General features: G+C 46.4%; 1 protein-coding gene and 1 pseudogene across 1 annotated transcript in view; one reads left to right on the top strand and one right to left on the bottom strand.

Annotated features, from left to right (window-relative positions):
• Nucleotides 1–22,084, top strand: part of PLAC9 (placenta associated 9) — a 325,463-nt gene that overhangs the window by 82,013 nt on the left and 221,366 nt on the right. The window lies entirely within an intron of this gene.
• The window catches only part of LOC126962966 (40S ribosomal protein S12-like), a 43,034-nt pseudogene that overhangs the window by 2,142 nt on the left and 18,808 nt on the right, over nt 1–22,084 (bottom strand).

Here is a 22,084-nt window from a genome sequence, read left to right as displayed (position 1 = left end):
TCTCCCTCGGCCACATTGTCATTGTCACAGTGAAGAAGACCCCTGGAACTCCAACTGTTCCTGGCAATCCCTCCTCCCTCCCCCACCACAGACTCCCCCCACCATCATTATTTTCCCTGAGAGCATCAGGACCCATCTCCTTAGGGCCTTTATCTCCATATACATCAGTCACTCCAAGAAGCTCAGGCCCCTGAGTCATCCCTTCCCTTATCTCCTAGGCCTGAGTCCACATATAGCTCTATGTGACTCTCTCCACCACTCCCCAGCCTGCATTTTTCCCCTTAGCACATACATCACCTGACATATCACACATTTGACTGGCTTGTTAGTCTCCCCCGATTGAGGGTGCGGTGTTCTGTCTCTCTTGTTTGACCACTATCCCCCCAGGATCTACAAGGTGTCTGGCATGTAGCAGGGACTTAATAAACCTGTGTTGAGGAATGAATGAACAAACAAAAGCATCTTTAGTGTCCTCCGTTCTCTGGACCTCAGGCTCCACTGCGGTCTAGTTAGTCTTGATCTTCAGGCCTAAACAAGGCCCAAACCACAGGTCTTCGTCCATACTGGCTTATCCCACCTATCTAGCAGTTTCCCAGGCTGGGCTTTGGAGACAGGTGGGCTTGGATTTGAATCCTGGCACTGCCATTATGAAGCTTTTAACACCTCTGTGCCCCATTTTCCTTATGTGTAAAACCAGAAGGATGCCTAACTCCTGAGAATGTGGTAAGTGAATTAAATGGAAAGTATGTGTAAAGAGCTCAGCACAACTCCTGGCACACAGTAAGTGCACAATAAATTGTGGCCACCAGGGAGGCAATAGGGCAGAGTGAGGAGGAGCAACAGGCTTCCTCTGGTGCCATCTCCTACGAGTTGGTAGGAGCACTGTGCACAGTGGATTCTGTGCCCTGAGCTCAAGGGAAAAGAATCCCATGATTGATTACTGATGTCTGTCATGGGCATGGGGGCCGGGCAACAGGGGAAGGTGAAAGAGAGTAGCAGCCCCAAGCCATACATTTGCCATCCTGATCTAGAATTTCCACCATTGCTCCTTTTCTTGTGCATATCTTGACTGTTTTTAAGGGTGAGAGCTCCCCTGTCTTCAACAGTTCCTTTCTGACTCCGTAATTTCTCACACACCCCAGCCCTGAAAATTGTGCAGTCTGCTCCTCTGAGCCCCAACACTCTTTTCTCTGCTTTTCCTTTATTATTTATGATGAAGCATTTGGTTTTTAAAACACTTTCTGGCCTCCTTTCTGCGCATATTATAGGTGGAACATGCCTTCAGGGTAGATTTCACCTTCGAAAACTAACACAGGAAAGTGCACAGGGTTGCCAGTCAGAAAATCTGAACTTGCTGTGAATTGGAGCTCATCACCTTGCCTTTTGGAGTCTGTTTCCCCAGCTGAAAAGCAGAGCCCTAAGATGCCTTTGCAGCCCATGGTATCCCAGGGCTGTAGTGGGAATCAGCATTTCACTGGACTCTATGGAGAGGAAAAGCTTTCATGCCGGGCACGGTCGCTCACGCCTGTAATCCCAGCACTTTGGGAGGCCAAGGTAGGCGGTTCACCTGAGGGTCAGGAGTTCAAGACCAGTCTGACCAACATGGTGAAACCTCATCTCTACTAAAAATACAAAAAATTAGCCAGGCATGGTGTCGGGCGCCTGTAATCTCAGCTACGCAGGAGGCTGAGGCAGAAGAATCGCTTGAACTCACAAGGCATAGGTTGCAGTGAGCGGAGATTGCGCCACTCTACTGCAGTCTGGGTGACAGAGTGAGACTCCATCTCAAAAAAAAAAAAAAAAAAAAAAAACCGCGTTCACGTTCTCATTGCATGTCCATGTATCCCCTCCTGTCACCAGGTCTCAAACCGGACCTTCTGCAGATGCTCAAGATGCTTTTTCAGCAAGTGGGTAGTAGGATGAAGCTTCCAATGGGAGCAGTGGGCGTTTGGCATGTACTTACAACAAGCAGAGTCTGGAGAACGGAAAAGAAAAACCAACTTTTCTCGCCTTAAACTGACAATTGCAAAGTTGAGAGCTGGGAAAGCTAAATGCTGCCATCTGCCGGTCATTTTCTATGTTAGCAGCATCAAAGTAGCCATAGTTTTATAAAGCTCTTGTTTAAACTCAGTAAAGACCCGGAGGGAGGAGGTGGCATTTACTGAGCACCTCCTGTTTATAAGTAACTGTCTTCAAGTGTGCTATGGCTACAGACATAAATTAGCTCTGGATGTTGCTGATAAAGAGAGCACAGATTCCAGAGAGCCAAGGCTGCCTCTCAGTGACTGCATGCCTTAAGCTCATCCTTCAACCTCTCTGAACTTCTGGTTTCTCAAAAGGTAAATTGACCAGGGTGATCTCTAAGGATTCAGAGGAAGGTTAGAAGTTTAGAAGATGAAGAGGATGTTGACAGATGGATACTGAGAAGGAAAAGAGGAGGGCATCCTATGCAGACAAAGAGGAGGGTGTCAAGGGAAGCCCTGACATGTGTCTCCTTACCTCATCCCCTTGTTTGTGAAGCTGAGGGTTGAGTTCCTGATCTTTAAGCGCTTGTCCACCTCTGACTTCTGGTCAAGGGAAGGGACAGAGGAGGTGGAAAGACTTCTTGAAGGAAGAGTGAAACAAACACCTGTGTTGTGGGATCCACCAACTTTAGGAAATAGAACCATGTGATTACCTTTATTCTATAATTTATTTACACATTATTACATAATTTATTTACAACATTCTACTGTTGATGGACATTTAAATTATTTCCCATTGTCTCCAGGTTTGTTTTTCTGGCTTGGACATCCATGTGCATGCATTTCTTCTTATTCTTCTTCTTTTTTTTTTTTTTTTTTTTTTTTTTGAGACAGGGTCTTACTCTGTCACCCAGGCAAGGGTGCAGTGGCATGATCACAGCTCCTTGCAACCTTGACCTTCTGGGTTCAATTGCTCCTCCCCACTCAGCCTCTTGAGCAGCTGAGACTACAGGAACGCACCACCATGCCTGACTAATTTTTGTATTTTTTTGTAGAGGGGAGATTTTGCCATGTTGCCCAGGCTGGTTTCAAATTCCTGGGATCAAGCAATCCTCCCGCCTCAGCCTCCTAAAGTTCTGAGATTACAGGCATGAACCACTGTAACCAGCCATGCATGCATTTCTGTCAATTACATACCCAGGGATGAAACTCTTGGATTGTAGAGGGTGTACATTTCTAACTTTATAGATCATCACAATTTGTTATCCAAAGAGGTTGCACTAATTTAAATTTGTGTCACAAGTACGTGAGTTCCTATTGTTACAGGTAACTAGTCAGGCATGAGCAGGGGCAGGAGAGGGCTCGACCCCCACCTCCCCCCCACCAGTAATGTCACCAACTATCAGGCAATTGTTAAACTGTCTCTAATAATGGGTCACAGTCTGCACCAGGGAAAGGCAGTCTCCTAATAGAAAAAACTTGAAACTGGTGATCAGCAGCTTCCCAGTAAGATCTCAGGTGTTGGGAGAGTGGGCTCAAGCATACACACTAAGAGGCAAAACGGTGGAGTTTAACTTCTGGGGACATTCACCTGGTAGGGGAAGAATGCCTCAAGTGAGCATGCGCACGCACAACTCCAGTAAACACGCTGCATGCCCACCGCCCAACTGCTAGCAGACCACTGCACATATGGACAGCCCACCCCCAGGGAAGAATCAGGGGAGAAGGGATGTAAAACCCTGGAACTGTGTCAACAGATATAGATAAACAGATAAAACCCCAAGTCAAAGGTCAAACAGTGCACCTGATCTCTCAAGTCGCCCCCGGCCCTCTTCCAAGTGTACTTTACTTCCTTTTGGTCCCGATCCAAAGTTTGTTATTGTTGTTGTTGTTGTTGTTGTCATTGTTTTGATAGGGAGTCTTGCTCTGTCGCCCAGGCTGGAGTGCAGCCCTGCGATCTCAGCTCACTGCAACCTCCGCCTCCTGTGTTGAAGTGATTCTCCTGCCTCAGCCTCATGAGTAGCTGGGATTACCAACACCCGCCGCCACACCCAGCTAATTTTTGTTGTTGTTGTATTTTTAGTTTGACGGGGTTTCACCATTTTGGCCAGATTGGTCTCAAACTCCTGACCTCAAGTGATCCGCCCACCTCGGCCTCCCAAAGTGCTAGGATTATAGGCATGTGCCACTGAGCCCGGACTCGTTTTTTAATAAACTTTCACTCCTGCTGTAAAACTGGCCTCGGGCTCTCACTCTGCCTTATTATGCCGTTGGTCAAATTCTTTCTGCTGAGGAGGCAAGAATTGAGGTTGCTGGCCGGGCTCGGTGGCTCACGCCTGTAATCCCAGCACTTTGGGAGGCCGAGGCAGGCAGATCACCTGAGTTCAGGAGTTTGAGACCAGCCTTAACATGGAGAAACCCCGTCTCTACTAAAAAAAATGCAAAATTAGCCGGGCGTGGTGGTGCATGTCTGTAATCCCAGCCATGTGGGAGGCTGAGGCAGGAGAATCGCTTGAACCCAGGAGGCGGAGGTTGCAGTGAGCCAAGATCCCTCCATTGCACTCCAGCCTGGGCAAAAAGAGCGAAACTCCATCTGAAAAAAAAAAAAAAAAAAAGAATTGAGGTTACTGCAGCCCCCTATGGATTCACCACCAGTAACACTATGATTCACTGGAAAGGCTTGAAATTGTCAGATTTTTAAAGGTTTGCTAATACAGTGGGGTAAAATGGTGTCTTACTGAGTTTTTGCTTATTTATTTATTTATTTATTTCGAGACAGAGTCTCGCTCTGTCGCCCAGGCTGGAGTGCAGTGGCGCGATCTCGGCTCACTGCAAGCTCCCAGGCTCACGCCATTCTCCTGCCTCAGCCTCCCGAGCAGCTGGGACTACAGGCGCCCACCACCACGCCCGGCTAATTTTTTTGTATTTTTAGTAGAGACAGGGTTTCACCATGTTCGCGAGGATGGTCTCGATCTCCTGACCTCGTGCTCCGCCCGCCTCAGCCTCCCAAAGTGCTGGGATTACAGGCGTGAGCCAGTTTTCACTTATTTTTAATAGAAGAAAAGGCATACAGATGTATTAATGTCTGGGGCAGGGGAGAGTCAGTGATTTCCCAGCCTCCCAATGGGCTACAGAAGCTGACATACCCTTTTTCACAGGGTAAGGAGGAGATAGGGAATGTAGACAATTCCTTTGAGGGGCAGCAAGTGATGGTTAGGAACAATGATCAACCCGGGAGACAGAAATTAACTTGTAAATGATTCTCTTTGGAATTGAAGCCTGAGAGGCAGGCACTGTGTTATGGAAAAGACCATCCATCCATGTGTGGTTGCATTCTTCACTCTTCTTTTGATTTCCCAGCTTCTAGGATGTCCCAGTGTCTTCCCTGTGGATCCCCCAGTACCTGCAGGTCACAGAGTAACACAGGCTGTGGCAGAGTCACCTGGGCCTCCCAGAGCAGGGAAGACCAAGCACTGGACACCCAATTTTTCCACAATTAAAAATACACATGGCCGGGTGTGGTGGCTCATGCCTGTAATCCCAACACTTTGGGAGGCCAAGATGGGCGGATCACCTGAGGTCAGGAGTTTGAGACCAGCCTTCCAATATAGTGAAACCCTGCTCTACTAAAAATACAAAAATTAGCTGGGTGTGGTAGCGCACGCCTGTAATCTCAGCTACTTGGGAGGCTGAGGCAAGAGAGTTGCTTGAACCCAGGAAGCAGAGGTTGCAGAGAGTTGAGATCATGCCACTGCACTCTCCAGCCTGGGCCACAGAGCAAGACTCCACCTCAATAAAATAAATAAATAAAATAAAGAAAAAATACACATGTCTTCATACATTTATTGATATTTTGAGTTTTTTTCTGTGAAAATATGTTTATTTCATTTGTCTCTTTTTCTATTGTTGTCTTTTTTCTTATTAATATGTAAAGTTTAAAATATATATTCTTTGCCAGATGCAGTAGCTTATACCTGTAATCCCAGCACTTTGCGAGGCTGAGGCAAGAGGATTATTTGAACCCAAGAGTCCGAGACTAGCCTGGGCAACATAGTGGGACCCACGTCTCTACAAAAAATATAAAAATTAGCTGAGCATGGTGTCATGAGCCTGTAGTCCCAGCTACTTTGAGAGGCTGAGGTTGGAGGATCACTTGAGCCTAGGAGGTGAAAATCGCAGTGAGCTATGATTGCACTACTGCAGTCCAGCATGAGTGACAGAGACAGACATCCTCTCTAAATAAGTAAATTAAATGTGTATTGTAGAAACAACTCCCTTATCAGTTATGTGTTTTGTAAATCTTACATCCCATTCTGTAGCTTGCCCTTTTAGTTCCTTATTGTGTCATTTGAAGAATAGAAGTTTTTAATTATAATGTAACTGTGGTAGGCAGAATTCTCACTACCCCTCGCCCTTTTATGATGCCCCCCTGAAGAGTGGACAAAACCTGTGAATATAGCAGGATGTCACTTCCGTAATCATGCTGCATATATGGCAAAAGAAATTTTGCAGGTGTAACTAGGATTACTAATTGGTTGCATATGAGTTAATCAAGAGGGAGATTATCTAGGTGGGCCCAAACTCATCACATGATCCCTTCAATCTGGTGTCTAGGGACCAGAGACAGAAAACTTCAGAGAGTTTCAAATTGTAGGAAAACTTGGCAAGCAAATCTGGCTGGGTGTGTGTGTGTGTGTGTGTGTGTGTGTGTGTGTGTGTGTGTGTGTGTGTGTGTGTGTTTGTTTTGTTTTGTTTTGTTTTTTTGAGACAGGGTCTAACTCTGTGGCCCAGGTTGGAGTGCACTGGTGCAATCTCCACTGTCTGCAACCTCTGCCTCCCAGGTTCAAGTGATTCTCATGCCTCAGCCTCCTGAGTAGCTGGGACTACAGGCGCATACCACCAAGCCCAGCTAATTTTTGTTGTTTTTTTTTTTTTTTTGTAGAGACAAGATTTCGCCATGTTGGCTAGGCTGGTCTCGAACTCCTGACCTCAAGTGATCCGCATGCCTTGGCCTCCCAAAGTGCTGAGATTACAGGCTGTGAGTGAGTCACTGTGCCTGGCCAAGGCTGACTTTGAAGATGGAGGAGGTTACGTGCAGATGCCCTCCAGGAACTAAGAGCAGGTCCTGCCTGATAGCTGACAAGGACCCAGACAAGGACCCCATCCCACAACTTCAGGGAGATGAACCTGCCACGAGCATGTGAGCATGAAAGAGGACTCAGGGCTTCAGGTGAGAACACAGCCCTGCCGGCACCTTGATTGAAGCTGGCAAGACCCCAAGTGGAAAGCCCAACCACACCACGCCTGGGCCTCTGGCCTACAGATCCACAAGCTAACAGATAACTTTAAGCTGCTAAATTAGGATTGGTTATGCAGCACTAGCAAACAAATGCAGTAGTTATATTCATCAGCATTTTTCTGTATTTATTTCACCTTCTGAGCTTAAAAAATCATTCTTGGAAGGCCAGGCATGGTGGCTCATGCCTGTAATCCCACCACTTTGGGAGGCTGATGGGTGGATCACTTGAGGTCAGGAATTCAAGACCAGCATGGCCAACATGGTGAAACCCCATCTCCACTAAAAATACAAAAATTGGCCAGGTGTGGTGGTGTGTGCCTGTAATCCCAGTTACTTGGGCGGCCTAGGCAGGAAAATCACTTAAACCCAGGAGGCAGAGGTTGCAGTGAGCCGAGATCACACCACTGCACCCCAGCTTGGGTGACAGAGGGAGACTCCGTCTCAAAAAAAAAAAATCATTCTCGTGATTGATATTTTCTTCTAAAAATTTTTACAGTTTTATTTTTTCACATTTAAGTATTCAAAATCAAATTTTTTCTATGGTATGAGTAGAGCTCTGACTTCCTTTTTCCCCCATAAGGATAACAATTTTTCCTGTACTACTTATTGAAGAGCCCATCATTTCTTCACAGATCTGCAGTTACAATTCAGTCATGAATCCAATTTCCATGTAAAGGAGAGTTGGTTTCTGGCCTCTTTATTTTGTGTCATTATTTAATTTGTCTATCACGGTGTAATTGTGTAAACCAGTCTGTCTTAATTACTATAGCTTTCTAGTTATCTGCTAGATGTCTGCTAAAGTAACTTACCCATCTTGTTCTTCAAGAGTATCTTGGCTTTTGGCTCTTTCAAATAAGATTTAAAATAGATTATCAAATTTCATTACAGGCTTACTCCTGTAATCCCAGCACTTTGGGAGGCCGAGGCGGGTGGATCACCTGAGGTCAGGAGTTTGAGAGCAGCCTGGCCAACGGGGGAAACCCTGTCTCTACTAAAAATACAAAAATTGGCCAGGCATGGTGGCATGAGCCTGTAATCCCAGCTACTAGGGAGACTGAGGTAAGAGGAGAATCACTTGAACCTGGAAGGCGGAGGTTGCAGTGAGCTGAGATTGCGCCTTTGCACTACAGCCTGGGCGACAGAGCCAGATTCCATCTCAAAAAACAAAACAAAACAAAAACAAAAACAAAAAACAAACCGTTAGTATTTGTTTGAATTATAGTACACATTATAGCTATAAATCAGTTGGGAGACTGACATCTTCAATGGACTGAATATCCCAATCTATGAATATGGCCCTATCCTTTTCAAACTAATGCAGGAACAGAAAACCAAATACTGCATGTTCTCATGTAGAAGTGGGAGATAAATAATGAGCACACATGGATGCATAGAGGGGAACAACAGACACTGGGGCCTATGGGAAGATGGAGGGTGGGAGGAGGGAGAGGAGCAGAAAAAATAACCAGTGGGTACTGGGATTAATACCTGGGTGATGAAATAATCTGTACAACAAACTCCCATGACACAAGTTTTCCTATATAGTAAGCCTGCACATGTACTCCTGAACTTCAAATAAAAGCTAGAATATGGCCTGTGTCTCTTTTGCCTAAGACTTCTTTAATGTTTTTCTCTTTTTCTTGTCGTTTTGGTTTTTGTTTTGTTTTTGAGACAGAGTCTCATTCTGTCGCCTAGGCTAAAGTGCAATGGCACGACCTTGGCTCACTGCAACCTCCGCCTCCCAGGTTCTAAGAGATTCTCCTGCTTCAGCCTCTCCAGTAGCTGAGATTACAGGCACATGCCACCATGCCCAGCTAATTTTGTATTTTTAGTGGATACAGGGTTTCCCCAAGTTGGCCACGCTGGACTCGAATTCCTGACTTCAGGTGATCCACCTGCCTCGGCCTCCCAAAGTGCTGGGATTATAGGTGTGAGTCACCATGCCTGGCCTCTTTAATAACTTTCATAAAGATATATAATTTTTTCCACTTACACATCTTTTGTTAAATTTGTTTTTAGGCATTTTGTATCCTTTATTGCAACCATAAATGGTATCTTTTCAAAATTTGTCTTTTCGGTTTGTGGCTGCTAGAAATGAGAATGATTTTTATATTTTGTATCCCACATTCTTGCTGAATATTCTTATCCATTCTTTTTTTAAAAAAAAAATTTTGAGATGGGCTTTCACCATGTTGCCCAGGCTGGTCTCAAACTCCTAAGTTCAAGCGATTGTCCCACCTTGGAATACCAAAGTGCTGGGATTACAGGCATGAGCCACTGCACAAGGCCTAAATCTTCTTATCCATTCTAATAACTTAGCCGTAGATTCTCTTTGCCTTAATTTCTTTAACAGATATAGGATAATTTGGATTTTTGTAATTTGTGTCTTTTGAGGATATTTGTCAGTTTTATCTAGCTGTTAACTTTATTGACATAAAGTTGTTTATAATATTATTTTATTTTTAATATCTGTAGGATTTAATTGATATCTTCTTTTTGTTCTCAAAATTGGACGTTATGTCTTTTTTCCTGAGAGTCTTGCTGGAAGTCCTGTTTTGTCTCTGCTAGGATTTTATCATGTAGTTGTGTTATTGCCCATGAGTTTTTGGTTTTGTTACCTGCTTGCTCCGTTGGTATGTGATGATGCGGGAAGATTTAAAAGTGATGTCATCGCCATTGCTGCCATTTTCTAGAACCCTAAACTTTTATTTTTGAAGTATATTTCAGTAGGTAGAATTCGATGTTGGCAGATTTTTTTCATTTCAACATGAAAAATGTCATTCCATGGGGTTCTGTCTTCTGTAGTTTCTGATGAAAAGTCCTTCTCCCACTTATTGTTGTTTCTTTGAAAGTAATATGTCTTTTTTTCTCCTCTGGCTGCTTTTGAATGTTTCCTTTTATCTTTTTAATCATGTTTTTTTTCTATTTGCCTGCTTAGGATTTGTAGAGATTCCTCTCTGTAAATTAATGTCTTTTATTTGCTTTGAGATTTGTGGGGGACCATTTTCTCTTTTTTAAAATTTACTTATTTATTTTATTTTATTTTATTTATTTATTTATTTTTTAATTTTTTTATTTTTATTTTATTTTATTTTTTTTTTGAGACGGAGTCTCGCTCTGTCGCCCAGGCTGGAGTGCAGTGGCGCCATCTCGGCTCACTGCAAGCTCCGCCTCCCGGGTTCACGCCATTCTCCTGCCTCAGCCTCCCAAGGAGCTGGGACTATAGGTGCCCGCCACCACGCCCAGCTATTTTTTTGTATTTTTAGTAGAGACGGGGTTTCACTATGTTGGCTAGGATGGTCTCTATCTCTTGACCTCGTGATCCGCCTGCCTGGGCCTCCCAAAGTGCTGGGATTACAGGCGTGAGCCACCGCGTCTGGCCTATTTTATTTTTTTTGAGAGGGAGTCTCACTCTGTCCCCCAGGCTGGAGTGCGGTGGTGTGATCTCGGCTCACTGCAAGCTCTGCCTTCCGGATTCACGCCATTCTCCTGCCTCAGCCTCCCAAGTAGCTGGGACTAGAGGCGTCCGCCACCACACTCGGCAAATTTTTTGCATTTTTAGTGGAGACCAGGTTTCACCGTGTTAGCCAGGATGGTCTGGATCTCCTGACCTTGTGATCCACCTGCCGGCCTCCCAAAGTGCTGGGATTACAGGTGTGAGCCACCGCACCGTGTGTTTATTTATTTTTCAAAGACGGAGTCTTGCTCTGTCACCCAGGTTGGAGTGCAGTGGCCTGATATCGGCTCACTGCAAGCTCTGCCTTCCGGGTTCACCCTGTTCTCCTGCTTCAGCCTCCCTAGTAGTTGGGACTACAGGTGCCCACAACCATGCCCAGCTAATTTTTTGTATTTTTAGTAGAGACGGGGTTTCACCATGTTAGCCAGGATGGTCTTGATCTCCTGACCTCGTGATCCACCCACCTTGGCCTCCCAAAGTGCTGGGATTACAGGCCTGAGCCACAGTGCCCGGACTATTCATTTATGTTTTTTGAGACAGTCTCACTCTGTGGTCCAGGCTGGAGTGCAGTGGTGCGATCTTGGCTCCCTGCAACCGTCCCCTCCCAGGTTCAAGCAATTCTCCTGCCTCAGCCTCCAGAGTAGCTGGGACTACAGGTGCCCACCACCATGCCCGGATAATTTTTGTATTTTTAGTAGAAGCGCTCTCTACCTCTTGTTATGGAGAAGATAAGAGACTGGTCTCAGTCTGGTCCAGTCTGGTCTCAAACTCCTGACCTCAAGTGATCTGCCCGCCTTGGCCTCCCAAAGTGCTGGGATTACAGGGGTGAGCCACTGCACCCAACACCATTTTCTCTTTAAATAGAGGTACTGTTCCACTTCCTTTCCTGGTTCTGGCACTCTAATTCCTCACAAGTTAGACCTGTCTGATATGTTCCATGTCTCTTGTTAACTTTCCTGTGTTTCCCATCTTTTTCTCTCTCTCTAACCTTCAATTTCAGTGTTTTCTACTAACCTAACTTCCACTTCTCTAATCCTCTCTTCTGTTTTGTCTAATTTGCTGTTGTATCCACCTACTGGATTTTTAATTTCTGTTATTTTTCTCAATTCTATACATCTTTTTAATCCTTAAAAAATAAATTCCAGGTATTTGGTGAAATTCTCTATATTTTCTTGTTATTTTATTTTATTTTTTTGAGACAGAGTTTCACTCTTGTAGCCCAGGATGGAGTACAATGGTACAATCTCAGCTCATGCAACCTCTGCCTCCTGGGCTCAAGCAATTCTCCCACCTTAGCCTCCCAAGTAACTGGGACTACAGGTGTGCACCACCACACCCAGTCAATTTTTGTAGTTTGGATAGAGATGGGGTTTTATCATATTAGCCAAGCTGGTCTCGAACTCCTGACTTCCAGTGATCTGCCTGCCTCAGCCTCCCAAAGTGCTGGGATTACAGGTGTGAGCCACTGCACCCGACCAATATTGACTTTTTAAGCTATGTAATAGGTTGATGCTCACTGTAAGCCTTTGCCCTCGTTCTGCAGGTGGTAAAGGTGTTTATTGTCCTGACACCACAGTTTCTGTCCCGTGATAAGGACCAGCTGACCAAGGAGTTGCAGCAACATGTAAAGTCAGTGACAGTCTCATGCAAGTCCCCAAGGAAGGTGAGTGAGGGCAGATGGAAGGGGTCTGGTGCCCCTGAACAGCTCCCAGTGCTCCTGCCCCATGTCTCATAGGGTGGCCGTGCAGGGGGAAGCTTAGGCAGTCACAGTACTGGGTTTTTCTTCTGTAGAAGACGACGTTTGGCTTAGGGATGGGATGGCATAGTTGATTTATTTGGATGGAAACTGCTATCTTGTGTCAGAAACCCAAAAGGAATCATTGCTGGCATATTAACCTAAAGGCAAAAATCAGTCAAGTGCCCAAGGATATTTTTTAAAAGGTTATTTACAATCCTGTAAAAATTAAAAAAGAAATCCAAATCAGCAGCTTCCAAACTTTTTCTAACACGATTCATGGGAAGAAATATGTTCTGTTTTGCAACTGAAAATATATATACATACATATAACAAACAAAAATTAATAGAATGATATTTATCTTTATAAATGCAATTCATTCTGATATGTTTATTTTAATTCAATGCCTTGTGCAACCTACAAAAAGTCAAACAATAGAGAAATAAAGTTTTCATAAAATTGAATATAATCCTGCAATTTAAAATAATGATTCAGATTTTTTTATATTTAACATACATCTCAACACATATTAAGAGAAAAAAATTATACTTTGAAAAAGTATACGTGGCATTATCTGTTTGACAATAAAGTGCAAAGAGATACATATGCCAAAAAGTGAACACTTACTTCTTTGTAATACTTTACTACATTGTCTGAGTACTGACAGTGAATACACATTGTGAAACTACATGGCTAACACTGATTGAGTACTCACTGTGTGTGCCAGGCCCTGGGCTCAATGCTTTACATGCATTTTTATTTCATTAAATCTTCTCCTCAACCTGAGATAGCATAGCAAACCATTTTACAAAAACAAAACTGAGGCTCAGAGACTCAAAGTCAAATGTCCAAGGTTGCAGTCAATAAGAGGAAGAGCTGAAACTGAAACCTACCTGTGTCTGACAACCAGTCATGTTTGGAGGATAGGCTAGTCTGCTTCACAGACCATGAAATAGATGGTGCATGCCTGCTACAATGGGCTAGATATCACTGTAAGTAACAAACAGCCCCAGACGATGGAAATTTACAACACTGAAGGTTCTTATCCTGCTCATGCTGCACGTCCACCATGGCTCTGCTGGGCCTTGTGCTTCACATCCCCTCATCCACCAACAGGATAAAGGAGCAGCCTCCATGCGGAACCTGTCAACTGCTCTAAGAGATGGAGGAGAGGGTGGCCAGTCTCAATGGTTCCCAACTCTTCTGTCTTGAGGTGACACGCTTCACTTCCACTCACAGCTCCTGAGTCACAGCACATGGCTACATCCACCTTCAGAGGGCCAAGGGGAGAACCTGACACACTCGGTGGCTTCCATTAAGGCCACCATATGGTGTCAGCCTGTGTGGGAGACTGTAGAGAGGCAGAGGAGGAGGGTGGGGAATTGGCAGGAAATGACAACAGGACTAAGTCACTGTAGATTTCCCTTATACTTAACCAGGTGGAGTTTGTCCCGGAGCTGCTGAAAACCGTCACTGGAAAGATTAAACAAAGTGAACTTCGGAAAGGGAGCTTGGTCAGATGTAATCAGCAGTGAACTTGGAACCCACTGTGCACCTTGGGCAAATCCCTGGCCACTTCAGTCTCCCCACTAGGGCGGGGTGATGATGGGACATAGAGAGGGTTGATTTGGAAAAGTATCAGGAGTGCCACATTTCCAATGTTTTTCTTTTACTTTTTCTTTTTCTTTTCTTTTCTTTTTTTTTTTTTTTGAGATAGAGTTTCATTCTTGTTACCCAGCCTAGAGTGCAGTGGCACAATCTTGGCTCACTGCAACCTCCGCCTCCCGGGTTCAAGCCCTTCTCCCATCTCAGCCTCCTGAGTAGCTGGGACTACAGGTGTCCATCACCAAGCCCAGCTAATTGTTGTATTTTTAGTAGAAATAGAGTTTCACCATGTTGGCCCGACTGGTCTTGAACTCCTGGCCTCAGGTGATCCACCCGCCTCAGCCTTCCAAAATGCTGGGATTTCAGGAGTGAGCCACCGCATCCGGCCTGTTTTTGTTCTTTTAAATTACATTCAGTTACTCTGCTTCCTTCAAGTCCTCTCTGTGTCTTTAGAATTTCCCAGGTGAGTACTCAGATTGGAGTTGCAGGTAATAAAATACTAATTTCGACAATACCCTGTGTGGAGCATTTATTCTGGGAATGAACCTGTGTTAAATGCCCTCCCCCTGTAATTCTCCCTAATCCACAACCTGAAATATCTTGGGACCAGATTCTCCCTCCTGGCACCAGCTTCTCAGGGTAGCCCTAAGCACCCTTCAATGGCCGGGACACAGGGGTCCAGGAGGTGCACCCCACGTGGCTCCAGGCACCTGCCTGTGCGCAGGAGCGATGCCCCCGCAAGGCCAGGGCAGCCAGATGTCCAGGGTGGTCAGCCTTGGCCTGGGGACTATACTTGCCTGCCAGACCACCTCTGCCTCCCCCACCCAATGGTCCTTTGTGTCCCCCAATAATGCCCATGTGCACATGTGCCCCAGCCTAAACCTGGCATGTGTGAGTGAGGGCCTCAGCCTCTGGGCACCCAGCACTCCTCTAGCCCTTCCTGGGGCCTAGGAGCCCTGCCCCTAGCTATCCCCTGTAGGCACCTACACATCAGAACTTCCCAGTGACCCAGGAGCTCTGTCCCTGAGCCCTTCCTAGAGGACCCCACTCATTCACCCTCCCAGGGCCCAGGCTCCCTCCAACCCAGAATCCCCCCACCACAGACAATCTTCCTTCTTTCAACATAACCCTCTCTGGGGACCCAGAGTCCTCCTCACACCCCTGGTCACAGTCCTGTGACCTGACTCTTTCATGCCATCCCTCCTTGGGACCTAAGGGGGACCACCAGGGGGCCACCAGAGGCTCAGAAAAGCAGGAGGCAGAGAAGGCCCAGCCTGGGGATGAGAGAAGCACATACTGTCCACTTCCCATCCACCTCTGGTGGTCAGCATTGCAGAGGCCTCTCTGTGACTGCCAACTTCCAAGGTGCACAACCAGGAATTCACAGGGAAATAAACAGATACCACAAGCACAGAGGTACAGAACCGCCCCAGCTTTACCTGGGCACTCAGGTGTATGGCCCACGGACAGGCACACACACACACCAGGAGGACACAGATACACAGAACCATGAGACACAGCCCCACAGGGCTGACTCTACACACAATGGACACCCACATGCGCACGTGCACACACACACGCACACACAGACTGGCACAGACCTACAGGCAGAGAATCAGACTTAGAACACAGACACTATGAGAAAAATAAACACACAAATACAGACACAATCAAGGGCACCCAAAGGAGAAGCAAATTCACATGCACACACCTCAACACATAAAGACACAGAAGCCAGACATACACCGACACTCCCACAGGGGGCACACACGCCAGAGACACACACATTACACAATCAGAAACACAAACACAGATTTGCACAACCAACACATACTCAAGAAAAAAGGACACCCAAATGCATACAAAGATAGAAAAAAACACAGAGCCATCCAGAGACAGCTACACAGAGACATAATCACAGACACAAGCACTCAGATGCACAGACGCTTACATGCAGATTTACACACCCAAACATGCACACACTCCCAGACCCCAGACCACAGTATAATCAGAAGTGGCACTCCGGAGAGCACTCCTGGGGCCAGTGGAGAGAACAGACCCAGGCATGACCTGGCCCTTCTGAGCTCTCTTGGAAGAAAGTATTTTCCAGGTTTCAAACTCAGGCTGGGGATGTGCCCCCTCCAGGGCCTACAGAAGTGCTGTGCCTGGGTCCTAAGATGCCAGAGAGAGGCCAGGGTTGGGTGACTCTGGGAACAGGGGCACAAGGTTGGGCCGGGGACCCTGTCTGGGTATGCTTAGAGTGGGGGTGTTGCATGGTGCTTAGTAGATCTAGAGGTCAAGAGAGAAAGACAGATGCGCCCCCAGGACCATGCCCTGTACCTGAGTGGGCTGGTGCTCTCTGCCTCACAGTAATGCTATGAGGAACATTCTATATCGCCATCATCACCGCAATGACTGACGCTCACTCACAGGTGGAGACACTGGGCTGGGCCTCATCTGAGCAGGGCTGACCAGGGCAACGCTGGGTCCTGGGCAAAGCATCTCTGTGGCCCCATCTTCCTGGGGAGTCTCCAGCCCCAGCTTCCCCTTCTCTTAATGTCCCCTCCGAGAATCAAGTTCCCCCAGATCTCTTTCTCTGCCTGGATACACCCCCTCCCCCAACCACTCTGAACCTAGATCCCCATCTGTGCAAGGGGACAGTGATGGTACTTCAGGATCTCAGGAGATGACACCTGCGAAGTGCTGTGCTTAGCACAGTGGTGACAAGAGGGGCTGTAGTTATCATCATCACTGCCTTTAGTGGCCAAGGACCTGCCAGGGTGCCAGTTCTGGGAAGAAAGATGCCCCTGGGAGGTTACAATGCTCAGGTACACAGCTGCTCAACCACTTCCTGCTGTCTTCTGACAGTCTTTGCACACAGCCATTAGCTCTCCAGTTGTACAGAAGGAATCCAGCCCAAGGTTGCACAGCTGGTCACCAGCAAAGCTGGTCTCACAACCAAGGTGCCTCGTCCTGCCAAGGGCTCCTGGTCAAGCCTCCAAGGGACCAAGAAGGGCCCACCTGCAAGGGAGGTTGACTTTGGCTTTGAGGAGGTGTTTCCTGAGCTACATGAATGGCTTCTCCTTGTCTGAAGGTCCAAACCGTTCACTTCTCCTTCCCTTCCCTCTCTCTGCTTGGGCTATAATCAAGGTGACCCCGCAACACTTCATGGACATCACGGGTCTCCCCTTCACTTTTGGGATAATCTGACTTCAACTCCCCTTACTTGGTCTTTCCTTTTACAACTGAGACAACTCAAATCCGGGGCTCTTTATGCAGGTGACAGCACACAAATAGAATTTAATTCCATTGTTTTGTTGTCCCTGTTTTTGTTTTGTTTTGCTTGTTTCTTAGTGTTTGTTTATTTATGGTAAAGGCACTGGCTTTCCATTTACAATGGTGATATAATATTTCCTGTTTACAATAACTTCGTGTCATCATAAATGGTGAAGGGATTTAGAGCAGTGGTTTTAGGCTGCCAGAGGCCTGAGTGAGTTTGGTCATACTCTGTGTGATTAGGCAGAAGAAGGCCTTTAGGAAGTTTAGCTGAGGACAAGGCCAGGAAAGCTGATGGCCAGTCGGGGTGTCTCTCCTGGTCACCAGGCCCCTGGGTCCTGCCCACCTGCTTGACACTCCCCACCCATCACTCCTGGTGCTGCCAAGCCCTCTGGGTGTTATGGCCAAATCCCCCAGGAGAGGAAGCTGATGAACTTTGTCTCTTGAAATACACAGATTCCTTGGACATCCCCGGGAGGTCAATCATGAGAGTCATCTTGTTTTCTTCCCCACATTAGGGTTTAAAAATTAAAGTCCACGCTCACAGACAGTAAGATGACATAGATAAGTGACATCATTACCCCGTTTCAGATGTTAAAATGCCTAGGTAGATTAGGGATGATTTAAGACCACACAACCTTGTGCCACAAAGTAGAACTGGGAATTTCGGATGGCGTGTCCGGAGTTTGTTCCTTCAGATGCTCAGATGTGTCTGGAGTTTCTTCCTTCCGGTGGGTTCGTGGTCTTGCTGACTTCAGGAGTGAAGCCGCACACTTTCACAGCGAGTGTTACAGCTCTTAACGGTGGTGCGTCCGGAGTTGCTTGTTCCACCCAGTGGGTTCCTGGTCTCACTGACTTCAGGAATGAAGCTGCAGACCTTCGTGGTGAGAGTTACAGCTCATAAAGGTGGTGTGGACCCAAAGAGTGAGCAGCAGCAAGATTTATTGTGAAAAGCAAAAGAACAAGGCTTCCATACAGTGGAAGGGTATTGCAGCTGCTGGCTGGGGGGCTAGCCAGCTTTTATTCCCTTATTTGTCCCCACCCACTTCCTGCTGATTGGTCCATTTTGCAAAGCTCTGATTGGTCCATTTTATAGAGTGCTGATTGGTCCATTTTACAGAGTGTTGATTGGTGCATTTACAATCCTCTGGCCAGACACAGAGCACTGATTGGTGCATTTTTACAGAGTACTGATTGGTGCATTTATAATCCTTTAGCTAGACACACAGCACTGACTGGTGCATTTTTACAGAGTACTGATTGGTGCATTTACAATCCTCTAGCTGGGCACAGAAGCTCTCCAAGTCCCCACTCACCCAGGAAGTCCAGCTGGCTTCACCTTTTACTTTTAAGGACACTTTGAATTTCCAAGGCATGTGAGAATTTGTGGTTAGCTTTTTATCATTCACTTCCAGCACAATTATATGATCAGAAACATGCTATGTGATTTGATTTCTCTGAAATAGATTGAGATTTGCTTGATGAACAAAGTAAGTAGGGTTAATTTTTGTAAATGTACCATGTATGTAAATGAATGTATCTCCAACATTCATTCCCAATATACAGGGATGGATGGCTACATGGATGTGATGGAAATGGTTTACTATTCGGACCTTCTACATCCTACTGGTGTTTTGTTGCTTGGTACATGCATTGCTGAGAGGGGGCTGTGGAGCCTCCCACGCTGCTTGTCTATGAGGTTCTTCCTGCCTTCCTGCCATCATTCGTTTTTGATGTTTTGCAGCCAGGATTGACCACGAGGAACCCTGAGAGCTCAGGAAGGAAAGAGCTGCCTAGAAGCAGGGACAGGAAGCTGGGTTGGGGAAGACCAGAAATCAGAAGGTCTGCAAAGATTCCAGAGAGGACCTGTCCTTGGGATGCCGGTTGTGGGGCTCAGGTGGGGAAGGGGGCGTTGGAAGAACACGCCGACACCTGAAATGTCCACTGTGAGGCACCACGTACCAAGGCAGGGGATTGGTGGAGAGGGAATATAAAGCCCCAGGATTGCTTAGGCAGCGCCCAGACAGGAGAAGGGATGGTGGAAGCCAGAGCCCTGGTCTCCCTCCAGCTGCTCCTGAGCCTCCTGCTCTTCTGCCCCGCGCCTCCTGCTGCTCCGCTGATCGACTTTCCCCCTGACCTGTAGCTGAGCCTCCCACCAACGCTTGAGGATTTAGTTTGAACCGGATCCTTTCCCAGACACCTTTCTCCTCCTCCTTCAGGTGCCAAACAGCCCTTCTTCCCTTCCCTCCCCTCCTCTCCCCTCCCCTCCCCATCCTTCCCTCCCACTCCCCAGCTTTGATCCCACCCCATCCCCTTCCCCTTCCCTCCCCCAACCCTAAGCCGCCCCACCTCTGTCCTGGCCGCCTCAGGACGCCCTGAGAGGACGCCTTGCGAGTGAGGTGACTGCTCTTAACGCTTCTCCTGCTGGGGTTTCCCAACCACCAATCCAGCCTTGTGAGTAGACGCTGGACCCGCGAGGTTTCTTCCTTTCCCTTGGGCTGTGTCACGCGGCGTGAAATTACACAGCTCACCCATGTAATCCCAGAATTTTGGGGGGACCTAGAGGGGCAGATTGCTTGAGTCTGGGAGTTTGAGACCAGCCTGGGCATCATAGAGAAACCCCGTCTCTACCAGAAATTAAAAAAAAAAAAATTCGGCGGACCTGGTGGCGCTGCCTGTAGTCCCAGCTAGTGGAGAGGCTGAGATGGGAGGATCGCTTGGGCCCAGGAGGTGGAGATTGCAGTGGGCCAAGATCGCCCTACTGCACTCCAGCCTGGGTGACAGTGAGACCTTTGTCTCAAACAAAACAAAACAAAAGTGAAATGTAATCTGAGTTTTATGTCATCTGGTTTGGTGACTTTTTAGGAACTTCTGAGTCATCCGTATCTTCTGCTCTTGGGAGCAGCCTCCAGGGAGTCTGCGTCCAATCAGAGTATGGGAGCCCAAGAAGCCCCCGGGATGAAAGAATAAAGGGCTGCACCCTGCTGGGATGTTTGCAATGCAGGAGTCACTAGGAGTGACAAGACCAAGATGTGAATGAGGACTGTATTGTCCTTTGTTTTGTAAAATGTGTCTTGTGCAGACCTTTGATTTACCCAAACCAGAAAGGGTCTTAAAGTGCTTATGATTGTCCAAATATAAAGAAATGACAGGTTTCTACTTTGAAAGTTTTCACCCTGGCATTATAAAACCTCTCCACTACACTCAGGAGAGGGCGCTTTACGGAGACGAGAATACTTGTTCTGACTGGCATGCACCAGATTCTTAGCGAGGGATTTGGAAGTCTAGTGATGGGTAGCAACCACCGCATCAGGCAGAATCACCCCACATGAATGCCTCCAATGAAAGAATCTATTGTTTCTTTTGAGGCTATGAAAGAGGAAATGTGTTGAGAATCTTTGTTGGAATTTTTTCCCATTTACCTGGCTGCATTCTCTTAGATCAGTTAAACACTCTTTCCCTACTTCACCTTTGAAGACCTGGATACATTTTCCTCATTGCATTTTCTACTTTCACCCTTGCTCATGGCCGTGGACTGTCAGAACCTAAGCTCTTACTGGCCCCAATGGACCTAATCTAGGTAGGAGCCCACTACTGATAACCTGCAACCAGATAGTTGTCAGGTGTGACAAGAGTGCCCAAGAGGGGATGAATTCCTGGTCAATGACAAGATGGCCTTTATCCTTCTTGTGCATTTGATCCACATCTTTAACCACTGTGCGCAGAGCTCCTACTCCAATTCGGACGGGGGCTCCTCAGGGACAGTGCATCCCTCCCAGGAGCCCAGGCTGTACTCACCTCCACTGTGAGGCTGAAGACAAAAGTGCTACAGAGGTCAAAGGCTGCTTTCCAGAGAGGTTTTATTTGCACAAAACTGAGTCTTGGTGTGTGGATTAGTTACATTTTGAATTTACTTTCTCCCCCAATACTTGTAAATCTAGTACTTGTAAAATAGTATGTGTGCCTTTTGTGGTGATGGCCATACATTCCAGAACATTTATATTGTTTTCCAGGTAGATTTCCAAGGTTGCTACTGATTGCTTTAGGTGCAATGCTCTAAAATATGAAGGTGAACTCTTGTTATTGGTTACTTCGTGTTTTTTGTTTTGTTTTGTTTGTTTTGTTTTGTTTTGTTTGAGACAGTCTTGCTCTGTCACCAGGCTGGAGTGCAGTGGTGCGATCTCAGCTCATTGCAACTTCCACCTCCCGGGTTCGGGTGATTCTCCTGCCTCAGCCTCCCTAGTAGCTGGGGCTACAGGTGCACACCATCATGCCCAGCTAATTTTTGTATTTTTAGTAGAGACGGGGTTTCACCATGTTGGCCAGGATAGTCTCGATCACTTGACCTCGTGATCCGCCCGCCTCGGCCTCCAAAATGCTGGGATTACAGGCGTGAGCCACCACGCCCGGCCTGTGTTGTATTTTTAATTAAATTCAATTCTCACATTTTTAATAATGATTCCTAAAAGACTTTGTTATGCAAATTCTTTTTGGCTTTGAAAATCTGACGTGACGTGCACTGTGTCAGCAGCAAAGTGAACACTGACTTTCAAAAGTTAATGTTTTTAGAAACTTGGGCTAAACAACAATCTGTGATTATTTTTGTTGGAATATAACCCAGGTATTATTATAGCAGCAGTCCACTCTCAGTTTTGTGTAGATGTAAGCATATCTTTATGTCATATTTTCTTTTCTTTTCTTTCTTTTTTTTTTTTTGCAGTTGCAAGATTAATAGAGTGAAATAGAG

Source organism: Macaca thibetana, chromosome 9, assembly GCF_024542745.1.
Source record: "Macaca thibetana thibetana isolate TM-01 chromosome 9, ASM2454274v1, whole genome shotgun sequence".
In the NCBI taxonomy this organism is placed as follows: domain Eukaryota; kingdom Metazoa; phylum Chordata; class Mammalia; order Primates; family Cercopithecidae; genus Macaca; species Macaca thibetana.
The sequence above is the reverse complement of the archived record's forward strand: the minus strand, read 5'-3'. Positions and strand labels throughout refer to the sequence as shown.